This window comes from Panthera uncia, chromosome B1, assembly GCF_023721935.1.
Source record: "Panthera uncia isolate 11264 chromosome B1, Puncia_PCG_1.0, whole genome shotgun sequence".
NCBI classification, from domain to species: Eukaryota; Metazoa; Chordata; class Mammalia; order Carnivora; family Felidae; genus Panthera; species Panthera uncia.
The window spans coordinates 60,579,609-60,591,856 of NC_064811.1; positions in this window are offsets into that span (position 1 = coordinate 60,579,609).

Below are 12,248 nucleotides of genomic sequence, written 5' to 3' on the forward strand. Positions count from 1 at the left end.
CAACTAGAAAGTGATACGCCTTTGAGTTTTTATTACCTTTGTGGTTAATGTAATTTATTATTTTAGAAGTTTTTTTAGTTTATTTATTTACTTATTTTGAGAGAGAGAGAGATAGTGCAAGCGGGCTCTGCACCATCAGCACAGAGCCTGATGTGAAGCTCGAACTCATGAACCATGAGACCATGACCTGAGCCTGAATCAAGAGTCGGAGGCTTAACTGACTGAGCCACCCAGGCACCCTGTGAATGCAATTTATATAACTGTAAGTATATTTAAGTTTTAATAATGACTACGTTTACCCAACCAGCTCACTAAATTCCTGAGAATTTATTAATTGACTTTTGTGATCTGGTACAAAGAGTCTCTAGCACATTACTGATGGGAGAATTCAGGGGTATGAAAGATGTTAGGGGTGGAGAATGAAGAGAATCAGCTATTTCCACAAAGGTCATTACAGAGGCTTCGTGCGAGGAGGGAAAACCTCACACACAGGGGAGTAGGGAGAATCTGACAAGGAAGGCTGTGTTAGCTTGCGTCTGCCAAGGAGCAGATGGCAAAATGGGATTCGAAGTTAAAGAGATTTCCTGGGAGAGGAAGCAGGAGGACATGGGGAGAGCCTTTAGATGACAGTGCATGTGTGATGCCTGTGGAAGGAGAGAGGGAAGGAAGGGGGATTGGGGAAGGAAGAATCTTGAACTGCAACATAATTCAAATAACGGTTTGGCCAGGCCAATGGGGAGTCTTCAAGTCAAAGCTGCCAAAAGGCGGATTCTCACATCTTGCCAGAATGGCCCAGCCTTGGTACTTCCGTGTGCTCTGTCATTGGTTTGGGAGCAGCCCCAGAGAGCATGGCCTCAGTGCAAGGGTCAGCAGTAGCCCCGTGTCAGTCAGTTATACTCTGTACAGCAGGAGATCTGAGTGGTGTATTTCCATAGGCTCGGGGGTTTGGGGAACTAGAAGCCATCTGAATCTTCCTGTGTGTTCACATTTCAGCATTCAGGGTCTCACTTTTTCCCAAGCAATGTTCTATCTTCACAAAAGAGATCTGGCAAAGCTGTGAATTCAAATGGTATTTTAATTCAGCTCATTCAAAAGGCCCATTTCTCCCCCTCTTTCTCTCTCAGTTTAATAGCTGCAAGACATGAAATTCCTTTAGAAAGTCCTTTAAGGAGTTCCTGATTTGAGTGGGGGATCTGTGTTTGATTTTAAAATGTCCACAAATTATTTAATGCTTCTCCCTTCAACATGTGGTGTGTAACTCCTTTTCCCTGAGTGTGGGCTGTATCTACACTTGGTTTTTAGCAGGACAATGTGGGAGAAGTGATGATGGGTGATTTCTAAGACTAAATCATAAGACATTGTGGCTTCCTCCTTATTTTCACTTGGATCCTTTGCTCTGGGAGAGACTAGCTGTTATGTTGTGAGGACACCCATCCTACCTATAGAAAGGCCCCCATGGAAAGGAATGGAAGCCTTCTGCAAACAGCCATGTGAATAAGCCATCTTGGAAGTGGATCCTCCAGCCCCATGAAGACTTCAGATGATACTGGAAGCCTGACTGACATCCTGACTGCAGCCACATAACAGATTCTGAGCCTCAACCACCCAACTAAGGTGCTTCTGAATTCCTGACCCATAAACACTACTCTGATGATTCTTGTGTTAAGCCGTTACATTTAGGGATTATTCGTTATGTGGCAATAGATGAACAATATAGATTAAAATTTTTTAATTAATTTGCTTAATGTTTATTTATCTTTGAGAGAAAGAGACAGAGCATGAGTTGGGGAGGGGTAGAAAGAGAGGGAGACACAGAATCCGAAGCAGGCTCCAGGCTTTGAGCTGTCAGCACAGAGCAAGACACGGGGCTCGATCTCACAAACCGTGAGATCATGGCCTGAGCCAAAGTCAGATGCTTAACTGACTGTGCCACCCAGACACCCCAGACCAATATAGAATTTTAATGCCTGGAAGTAGGATGCTGGAAGGGAGCAGGACTGGGAAGTAGGTTAAAGCAGGAAGAAGTTTGAGGAGAGTGTTAATGAAGGATTAAAGAACTTTGGAGAAATTGGTAGCAGAAGCCTCATGGACTTTGAGGAGGCTGTGAGTGAAGGCTTGCAGGAAAATGAGGTTAAACACTTTGGAAATGGTGAGAAATGGTCTCCTTGTTATACAATAGCAGGAATTTTAGCCACACTGTCACCCAAAGTAACATGGAAAGTAGAGACGGTACCTAATGAACTGGGTGATATAACTAAAGCGATTGTTCTACAGAGTGTTGAAGGTACTGAAGATACTGCTTCTTGCTGCTTACAGTAAAATGCAAGAGGAGGTAGATAAGCTGGAATAAGGACAGCTAAACAAAAAGGAACCAGGACTTTATGGTTTTGAAAAATTCCTAGCCTCTCAGATGACAAATGATGTTTAAATTTAGAAATGATTTGTAGCAAAGATCAAATCCAAAAGGACACATAAAAGGACATTTCCATGAAAACACGGTATAAAGATGAATCCAAGGATGTAATTGTTAAAACTGTTAAGACCTCAGAAAGATCAAAGATGATGCTTTGTACCTCTCATTTAAAAAAAAATATTAGTTTTTATTTTATTTTATATTTTTAAAAGTTTATTATTTGAGAGAGACAGAAACAGTGCAAGTGGGGGAGGGGCAGAGAGAGAGGGAAAGAGAGAGAATCCCAAGCAAGCTCTGAGCTGGTAGCACAGAGCCTGACGTGTGGCTCAAACTAATGAAACCGTGAGATCGTGACCTGAGCTGAATCTAAGAGATGGATGCTTAATCGACTGAGCCACCTGGGTGCCCATATTATTTTTTATTTTAGAGAAAGAGAGAGAGGGCTAGCATGAGCTGGGGAGAGGGGCAGAGGAAGAGAAAGAATCTTAAGGAGGCTCCATGCACAGTGTGGAGCCTGACACAGGGCTTGATCCCACAACCCTGGGATCATGACCTGAGCTGAAACCAATAGTTGGACGCTCAACTGACTGAGCCACCCAGGTGCCCCCGAGTACTTTCAGTCAGAAAAAAGACCTACTAAAAATTTTTAAAGTTGCCTCACAAATTCTTTCACTCAAACAATAGAACTTCCAAGAAACTGAAGGATGTTTTTCAGCTTAATCTCAAGGTAGAGAAGGGATTATCTTGAAGAGATCTGTGGGTTTGTGGTATGGACCCAGTAAGATTCATAGGAGACCTTCAAAGAGAGAGAGAAAGAGAGAGAGAGGAAAGAGAGAGAACTGGTGACACAACTTCCTAGATGACACATGTTAACAGACAACAATACTGACAGTGCCTTGGTCAGGTAGGTGGGTGGGATCAGGAAGTAGTTAAAAGTAATACTGAAAAGAGGTAGAAGAAACAGGGGATAACAGTCACCCCAAACTTTTCCCTCACCATAGTTCTGCTTAGGTCTGTCCTTTTCTAACCTACCTCACTCTCTCCCAAGCAGATAATGGTCAATTCTTTATTTTTTATTTTAGAGAGAGCGCAAGTGGGGGAGAAGGGCAAAGGGAGGGAGGGGGAGAGAGAGAGAGAGAGAGAGAGAGAGAGAATCTTAGGCAGTCTCCATACCCAGCGCAGAGTCTGATGTGGATCTCACTGCCGTGAGATCATGACCTAAGCCCAAATCAAGAATCCAACACTCAACCGACTGAGCCACCCAGGTGCCCTGATCATGGTCAGTTCTTAAAAAATTTTTGTTCTGGGGTGCCTGGGTGGTTCAGTTGGTTGGGTGTCTGATTTCAACTCAAGTCAAGTCATAGGTGTGGTGCCTGCATTGGGCTCTGTGCTGACAGCTCAGAGCCTGGAGCCTGCTTCGGATTCTGTGTCTCCCTCTCTCTCTCTCTGCCCCTCCCCTGCTCTCTGTCTCTCAAAAACAAACATTTAAAAAATTTTAAAAAATTTCGTTCTGAACATTTGCCTCCAATAATTTGGTATTACATTCTAGTGCTTCATCAACACTGATATTCATTCCTCATTCATTCATTCATTCATTAGTCATTCAAAACTTAGTTAGAGCCTCTACCTTGTAGAGCTTGAGGCACTCTATAGAACACGAGAAGAAAACCTATAAATTCCCTACCCTCATGAGCTTATACTCTAATGAGGGAAACACACCATTAAGGAGTAACCAAAGAAGATAGTAGGGTCAGTGATGCACAATATGACCACAATCAATGAGGGGTGACAGCAGCCCTGCTGACGGTGGTGCTGAGGGCATGGCTCTGAATAGAAAGGTTTGGAAAGATCTTTCCAAAGAATTTTGACCTACATTCTCTTCAGTAACAGTTTGCACCTGGTGGGAATGGGAGTCTCTCTCGCTCTCGCTCTTGCTCTCTCTTTCTCCTCACTACAAATATATGAACTGTTTCCACTTGGTGAAGAGTTGGGTGTGTGGTATAGGCTGGCATGACAGATTGCAAGAATCAGAGATCGTGGCTACTACCTCTTTCTCTTTGTGTGTTCTAGACCCCCTGCCCCTGCTCTGGATGTCCCTGACACCACCCTTAAGTGATTTGTGTCTCCCTTCCTGATCCCCTTCCTCCTTCCCTTTCTTTTTAAACCTTCCAGAGCTGTTAACCTTATTCCTGGGTCTCCTTGCTACCTAAAGTGAGGTCCCGAGACCAGCAGGGCCAGTATCAACTGCAGCTTAGAAGAAAAGCAGAACCGCAGATCTACTGAACAGGAATCTGCATTCAGCAGATGCGAGTTTGAGAAGCCCTACCTCAGAGGTATTATCCTCACATGTCTGGGAAAGGCCTTCCTCTGGTCATGTACTCATTCCCCTTTATTCCAATGCCCATTCCTATCATTTGTCCACCAAAGTCACTCTCTTTAGTCTGTTTACATAACTGACCTGAAATATGCATGCATTTTTGAAACGGTAGTGTTGAGTGTGTATATATTTTCAATTTACATAAATGTGAATGTACGAGAAACCTTCATTTCTTACCTTTTGTCACCTTCATGTATTTATGATTTAGTTATGTTGTAATGTGTAGATCTAGTTCATTGGTCTAACTACTGCATAGGATTTCATAGGCATCCAACATCTTTAGCTATTTCCCCATGATGGGCATCTAGGTGGCTTTGAACTTGGTCACCCCAAATAACACTGTGTGTCCCCTTATGGTCTTGTGCAAAATTTTCCCTGGGCCAGACATGTTCAAGGGTGCGATTACTGGGTCATGAGGTATATGCATACTTAATTTCACAAAATTCTTCCAGATTGTTCTCCAGATCATTTCTACCTGTTTACTCTCTCACCAGCAACATCACATCTTCTAATATTTGGATGTAAAATGGTGTAATATCATTGTCTTAATTTGCATTTATCTGATTACCAGTGAATTTAAGTATTTCTGTATCTTTTTGCTAGCTATTTATTTATTTGACCAAAAATTACTATGAGCGCCTTTTATGCTCCAGGCACCATGCTAGGCCCCAGGGAAAAGTATTCCCTATTCAGTTTACATTGGGTCTCATGTTTGTGTGTGTGTGTGTGTGTGTGTGTGTGTGTGAATTTGTCAAAGTTCATTGTATATCTACATATTAATCCCACATATATCTACTGTTTTAACAACACAAAAATCAGGGCACGTGGGTGGCTCAGTTGGTTAAGCTTCCGACTCTTGGTTTTAGCTCAGGTCATGATCTCAGTTTTGTGGGTTTGAACCCTGCTTCGGTCTCGCTGACAGGCTGTTGGGATTCTCTCTCTCTCCCTCTCTGTCCCTCCTCCACTCGTGGTCTCTCTGTCTCTCTCAAAAATAAATAAATAAACACAAAAATCTCTCCATCTGAATCTGTCTATTAACTTTGTCTATGGCATCCTTTGATGATTAGACAGGCTTCTTTTGATAAAGTCAAGACGTATTTTGGCCTCCTATATTATGCAATATCACAGTGACAGTCTCCTAGATTTTGTTCTATTAGCTTTTAGTAATGTTTGTAGTTTTGTAGTAGTTTTACCATTTACAGTTAGTGCTTTATTCCATCTGGAGTCCACCATTTTATGGAGTACAAAGCAGTAATCTAACTTTGTTTCTTTCTATACAGTGAGCTGGATTCGCCCAACACAGATTTCCCTTTTCTCTAAAGGCTTCATCAGTTAGCATCAGAGATCTCAGGGTTGAATCTATTCTGGAACTAAGATGAGTCAGAGGTTTGCAAACATTTGCAGTTAGAAAATGTCTCTGTGAAATCTGAAACCGGGCAGCTCCAGTGTGACTGCTTTGCAGAAAGGTTTCACTTGTGGCTAATGTTATGTGGAGCAGCAAGAGCCAGGGGCTTGACAGCGGTGGACAGGTGCTGGTGGTGGTGAGGACATTTTCCTAAGGAGGGCTTGCAGAGCGGGCAACTACAAATTAAGAACGAGACTGAAATTCACCATAAATGTGTCACACATCCAAATTTGCACACTCACGTCTAAAATTTATGCTTCGAAATTCGGACATGGCTTAAGACCCCTCAGGATTCAGCATAGCTAGAATTTCAGAGCATGAGTCCTGGGAGGTCAGAATGGTGGGTTCAAATCACAGCTAAGTCACTCATTAGCTGTGTGACCCTGGGAAACTTACTTCTCTCTGGGCATTATATGAGATAATCCTTATAAAGCACTTAGCCTAGTGCCAGTATACATCGGGTATTCAATGAAAAAAGAGGATAAAAAGGCCTATTAGATAACAGACTTTGCATTCCACGAAATACAAAGAACAAACTCTGGCCCTCAAGGAATCTATGATCTAATGTGAGGATGAGAAAAACTACAAAATTAATTGTACCATAATAGAAAATCTCCCATTTTGCTCTAAGAGAGTTACAATCTGTAACTCTTTTCTTTGAAGTCTGACTACCTATCAATTTGAGGGCTGGGGGCCGGGGAATGGGATTGTGGACTGGGGAAAGGTTTCATGGAAGGAAGTGGCTTTTAGGAAATCTCTAGACCAATGAATGAAGGTTCCAGCTGGGAGATTCCCAGTTTGGCTGGAGTGCAGATCAGTGGTAAGAGAATGGCCCGGGGTGGTCCTTGCGATTGTGTCATTGAGACCTTGGAAGGCTAAAGTGGGGTTGAATTTATTCTGGTAGACAGAGGAGATGGCCTGCTGGGAGCTGTACTTTAGGAGGATTAAGTCAGGAGTGGTTGCAGAGTGGGTCACAGCCAGACGGGAGGGAAGTGCAGACAGAACCAGCAAGTGGTTTGTAGTCTTCTGGACACTTAGGTGGGGTCTGAGTGTGGGTGAGGGCCCTGGGAATATCGGGGAAGGGAGAACAGAGGCCCGGAACTGAAGAATCAACATGATCCAGGACGGGCAAGTCTCCCAATAGGTAATCTCTTCTGCCTGTGGCTGTTCCTTCAAATCTCAGCTGTACCTCCTTTCTCTCAGCTGATAACCTCATTCCTTGCCTCCTTTTATCTTAAAACGTTTCTTATGTTCATTCTTTTCTTTTTCAATGCCCGTGTCCTCTTTCGTCGGAGGCCAGCCCTTCCACTGGTAGCCCCGTTACCACTGCTTCCTCCTCCTTTTTGGGATTCCCATTAAGTATTTCCTCTCCTCACATCTTCAGTCGCTGTCATAGTAACCTTAAACTGACACTGCCAGTTACTTTACCAGTAAAATGGGTTTATTCAGGAATAGTAGAGAATTGCAACGGGAAACAAGCAACCAGCGAAACCAGACACTAGCGTGAAGAAGAACAAAGGAGAGAAACACCCTTTTCTAGAGCAAGGGGGAAGTTGGGAGGGCTATTAATAACAAAAAGTCCATTGGCGTAAACTGGGAGGTCAAAGTATAGTGGCTTCTCATTGGCTGAGTTGTGGCAGTCTCTCATTGGCTGGGCTGTTGCTGGGCAAAGAAACATTTCTTCCTCCTGTTGGGCTAGTGCAGTAGTAGCTAACTAGCTAACGCAGTATCACCTTGCAAAGTACTTCTGTTCCTGTTGGGTCTGCAATTGACCACAGGTGGTAGACCCCCAGAACTTCCCCTCCTGGTCTCCCGACTCCATTTAAAAGGAGGCTTCCTTTTATTAATTTTCAGTCTTCACTGGTTATTTCCTGCATACAAACATGCCCAGGTAAGTCTCTCTTGGTCTGAAAGAACTTCCTTTGGACCTTGTTCTGTTCTTAAGAGACACTTCTATTTCTCTCCTACCTTTTGCCTCCAAATTTCTCAAGAGGAGGCTAACTCAGCGTTGGACTTCACGGCCTTCACATTTATTCCTCAGCCTTCCAAACTTGAATGCTTACTGTCACAAATACTGAAGAGTTACCGATGACCTTGTATATGTCAAATCCAACCATTTCTTATTAGTCCTGTCTCCTTTTAAATTCAGCTGAGTGACACCCCTTTACCCCCCTTCCCAACACCTTCTTGCACCGACTTTGGAAACAAGAAACAAGTCTCCCTGTTCTCTCTCTTCCCTAATTCTTCCTTCCCACCCTCTTTAATCCCCTGGCCCTGAAAACAAAGCTGATTTTAATTGTTTTGTCTTCATCCTTCCACACAAGGAGGGAGGACTCTTTTCTCGCATGAAGTTAAAGAAAAAAAAAAAATTACATGTAAGTATACACATATGTCTTAATACACATAAATATTAACATATATAAATATAAATAAATATAAATATGAATGGTCTTTAAAACTCTATCACTGACTTCCTTATCTATCGGACATTTTTAAGTTATTTAAAAAATATCATCCATATCTATAGCTATCTGTTTATATTCAGTTTAATAGAATAGTGATCAATTGGAAAATTGGCACTACATTATGGCCCTGAAAATATATCATAAAGACGTAATTGCAACAGAAGTAGCAACAGGGAGGCAGATTTCCAGTCTTCTTGGAATTTTGCCAAAGGCTGAAGTGCATTCTTGATTTCCCTTTGTAACATTAATCTCTACCATGGATTTTACTGCCACCTCTCTGTGAGGAATTTCCAGTATCTCTTATTAAACTACATGCCCCCAGTTCCAGTTTCCCTCTATTGCCTCAAACTCAACACATCCCAGCGGAACGCATCATCTTCCACCCCTGTTTCTATCGAATTTGCCTTCCTTTTTTGTTTCTGTCTTCCTAGGCTCAAAGGACTTCTATATAGAGGCAACACTCTTCAATTGTGTGTGATAAACATGTACAGTCAGTGCAGTAAGCATGATTTTAGAATATGTAGCCATAGACTTTTAAGAAGTATGGTAGTGAGTGGAGTAGTGCTTTTTTTTTAAAGCAGCAACACAAAAATCAGTCAACATTTAAGTTTCGAAAAGCCAAAAGGAAGGCCAAATAAATAATGTTCTTTTAAAATGCTGCATGAGAAGTCTGATACCAATGTAAAAATAATTCTGATGGGTGGAAAGAATTACGTCACTAATTGGTTATATTTTTCATAAGTAGCAGTTGATGACAACAATAAACCGTCTAATTACTGGAAATGAATAAGGGGGCTTGCTTTCTATGATTTTACAGATCTGGGATTTCATTTTCAAGCACATTTTATAAAGAAACTTAGACCAATGAAGTGGGAACTGAAGTTCTCAGTGAGGAAATAAAAAGAAAATCTTCAAGAATTTTCATTCTGTTTATAAAAATCATTCACTCGATTGGTTTTAGAGTTAGTAAAATTCAAGGACATCCTATGACATCAAGTTTTACTTTGACAAAAGTAGAATAATTCTAAAATTTTCTACAAAATTCTGACTATTAAAAAATCAGCTCTATAATAATCTTAAGATTTAAGAACCAGTTAGCAAGACAGAGTCCATGAGAATGTTATTTTATATAGTGACATTATTTTCTTAAAAATTTAGCTCTGAGACCACTTTTCAGTATTTTCAACTCGATTTTTTTTTTAATCTTAAAGCTGCCTGAATTGAGATGTATGGGTAGTTTTAAACTTTAGAAGTCTTTAAAAAGTTCACCATTGACTTCCTAATTAGCCTAAGACATGAAACCTATTTGACAAAAAAGTAGCGTCTACATTGTGCTAAAAAACGCAGATCGAACTTGTATAAAGAAGATGACATTAAGCTCTAGACTGAGAATACATTGAGCTTTTGATTCATTCACTCAGCCTGTAGTTTTTTTAAAAAAATGTTTTATTTATGTATGTATTTATGTATTTATTTTTGTGTGTGTGTGAGAGAAAGCATGGGTGAGAGGGAGAGAGCACAAGAGCACAAGCTGGGGAGGGCATAAGGGAGAGAGAGAGAATTTCAAGCAGGCTCCATGTACAGCTCAGAGTCCCATGCGGGGCTTGATCCCATGATCCCAGTATCATGACCTGAGCAGAAATCAAGAGTCAGATGCTCAAGCGACTGAGCCACCCAGGCGCCACCCCCCCCCCCCCCAAAAACCTGTACTTCTTGAGGGCCTATTCTGGGCATTTTCTAGGTGCCAGGAATTCAGCGAGAACATAGGACAATAAACCCTTCTCTCGTGTAGTTTACATTCTGAAGATAAGAAAGCAAATCAAGTAGAACGAATCTATCAGTTTTACATTGTATTAGAAGTGATGCCCTAAATGCTAGGGAGAAAAATAAACCGAAGAATGGTATGGGGTGAAGGGGGTTGTAATTAAAATTAGGATTATCAGGGAAGGGCTCATAGGGCAGATTGCCCTTGTGCAACAACCTGTAGAGGGTGAGGGAGAAAGGATAGATATCTGGACGGATGTCTGCAAACTACCCCACTCATCTTTCAGGGCCCAAAACAAGCTCCCTAAGTCCCCTTGCTTATTAAAATCGTGACCTACCAATCTGGAGTGGTTTGCCTTGGTCTTTAGTTTCTCCCTGTGCTCCATGCACTGGGGCCATTTTCAGATCACACCTGAGAAGCTCCTGAGATGGTTGCAAACCAACAAGGACTCTTTGTCATGAGATAGAGAGCAAGTGGAGGGTCCTGGGCTCAGAGGATGCTTTAAAGAATCATTCCGACCTATGCTTTGAAAGTAGCCTGTAGAGCCTTCAGGGTGGAAGCAGGGAGAGCAGAGGGAGGTGACTGCAATAATCCAAGGTGAGATGATGGTGGCAGACCAGGGTGTCTGCAGAGAAGCAGAACTCTCTCTTAACATAGCATTTTGAAGAAAGAGTGGCGGTTTGCTACTTCCTGCCTTCTGAGAGAGGGGAAGAAGGAAAGCCGAGGACTCAAAGTTGTTGGTGTTCCAGCAATGGGAAAGGATGTGGTTGCCACTCTCCACTCCGCCCCCCACCCCATGAGGTAGGCGGGGCAAGCGGATTTGGGGAGGAAGACAGGGGGTCAGACTTGAGTGAGTTGGGTTTGAAATGTCTGTTAGCATCCGGGACGAGAGGCCCGGTCTCCACCCTCCCCCCACCCCCCTTCCTTTAGGATTGTAGGAGTCGTGACCCTAAGGAGGCACCAGCCCTCTAGTAACTCCTTCAGGGAGTTGCTGTGTGCCTCAACATGGGACACATTTGAAGGGTTTGTTTTACCAGAGGGAGCCATTTTACTAATTATTCCCAGGCGGATATTTGCCAGCTGTGGTTTTAGCAGTTGGGTGTAGAAATGAGGCTCATGAGAAAGGCTCCCGCTGCAGATACGAGCGTGGGAATTATCAGCTTGAAGCTGGTGTGCAAAGCCATCAGATCAACAGGAGTGAATTGAGGAGGCAATCTGTGTAATTCTGATCTCACATGGATGTGGGTTTGTGAGGATCAAATTAAACATATACATTACCTGGCACACAGCGCTTAACAAAGAGGGTTGCTATTTTTATTGATAAACGCTGCTGTAGGAGCTTGTCCCTGGGCAACATCCAGTCCAGACAAGAGGGCACGCATTTTGCAACCACCACACACCCTAAAAAGAGGTCGAGGAAGAAACAACGACTGGATGTGGTTGAGAAGACTGGCATTGATAGATGGACGGGTCTCAGTCCAATCCTTTCATTGTACCGGCGGGTGGCGGAGGCTTGAGGAGGCTAGGCGCAGCTAAGTGGCGGCCGAATGGAGCTTCCACAGGGTTTCCCCGCCCGCCGCCCGCTGTGCTTCCAACCCACTCCACCCGATCCGGCCGGCTTCCCCACCAGCCAGAGCCCCAACCCCGCGCGTCACCGACGCATGTCGGCCTCTCCCGCGTCTAAGTTCCTGGAAGCCCGGGTCTCTGGCCGGCCACGCCGCCGCTGAGAGGCTACGGGGAGGAGGCGCCGAGGCGCCGGGCGCAGGCCGAAGCGGGACCCGACCCTGCGGGCAGCGGGAGCGGGGAGGAACGGCGGTGGGGCA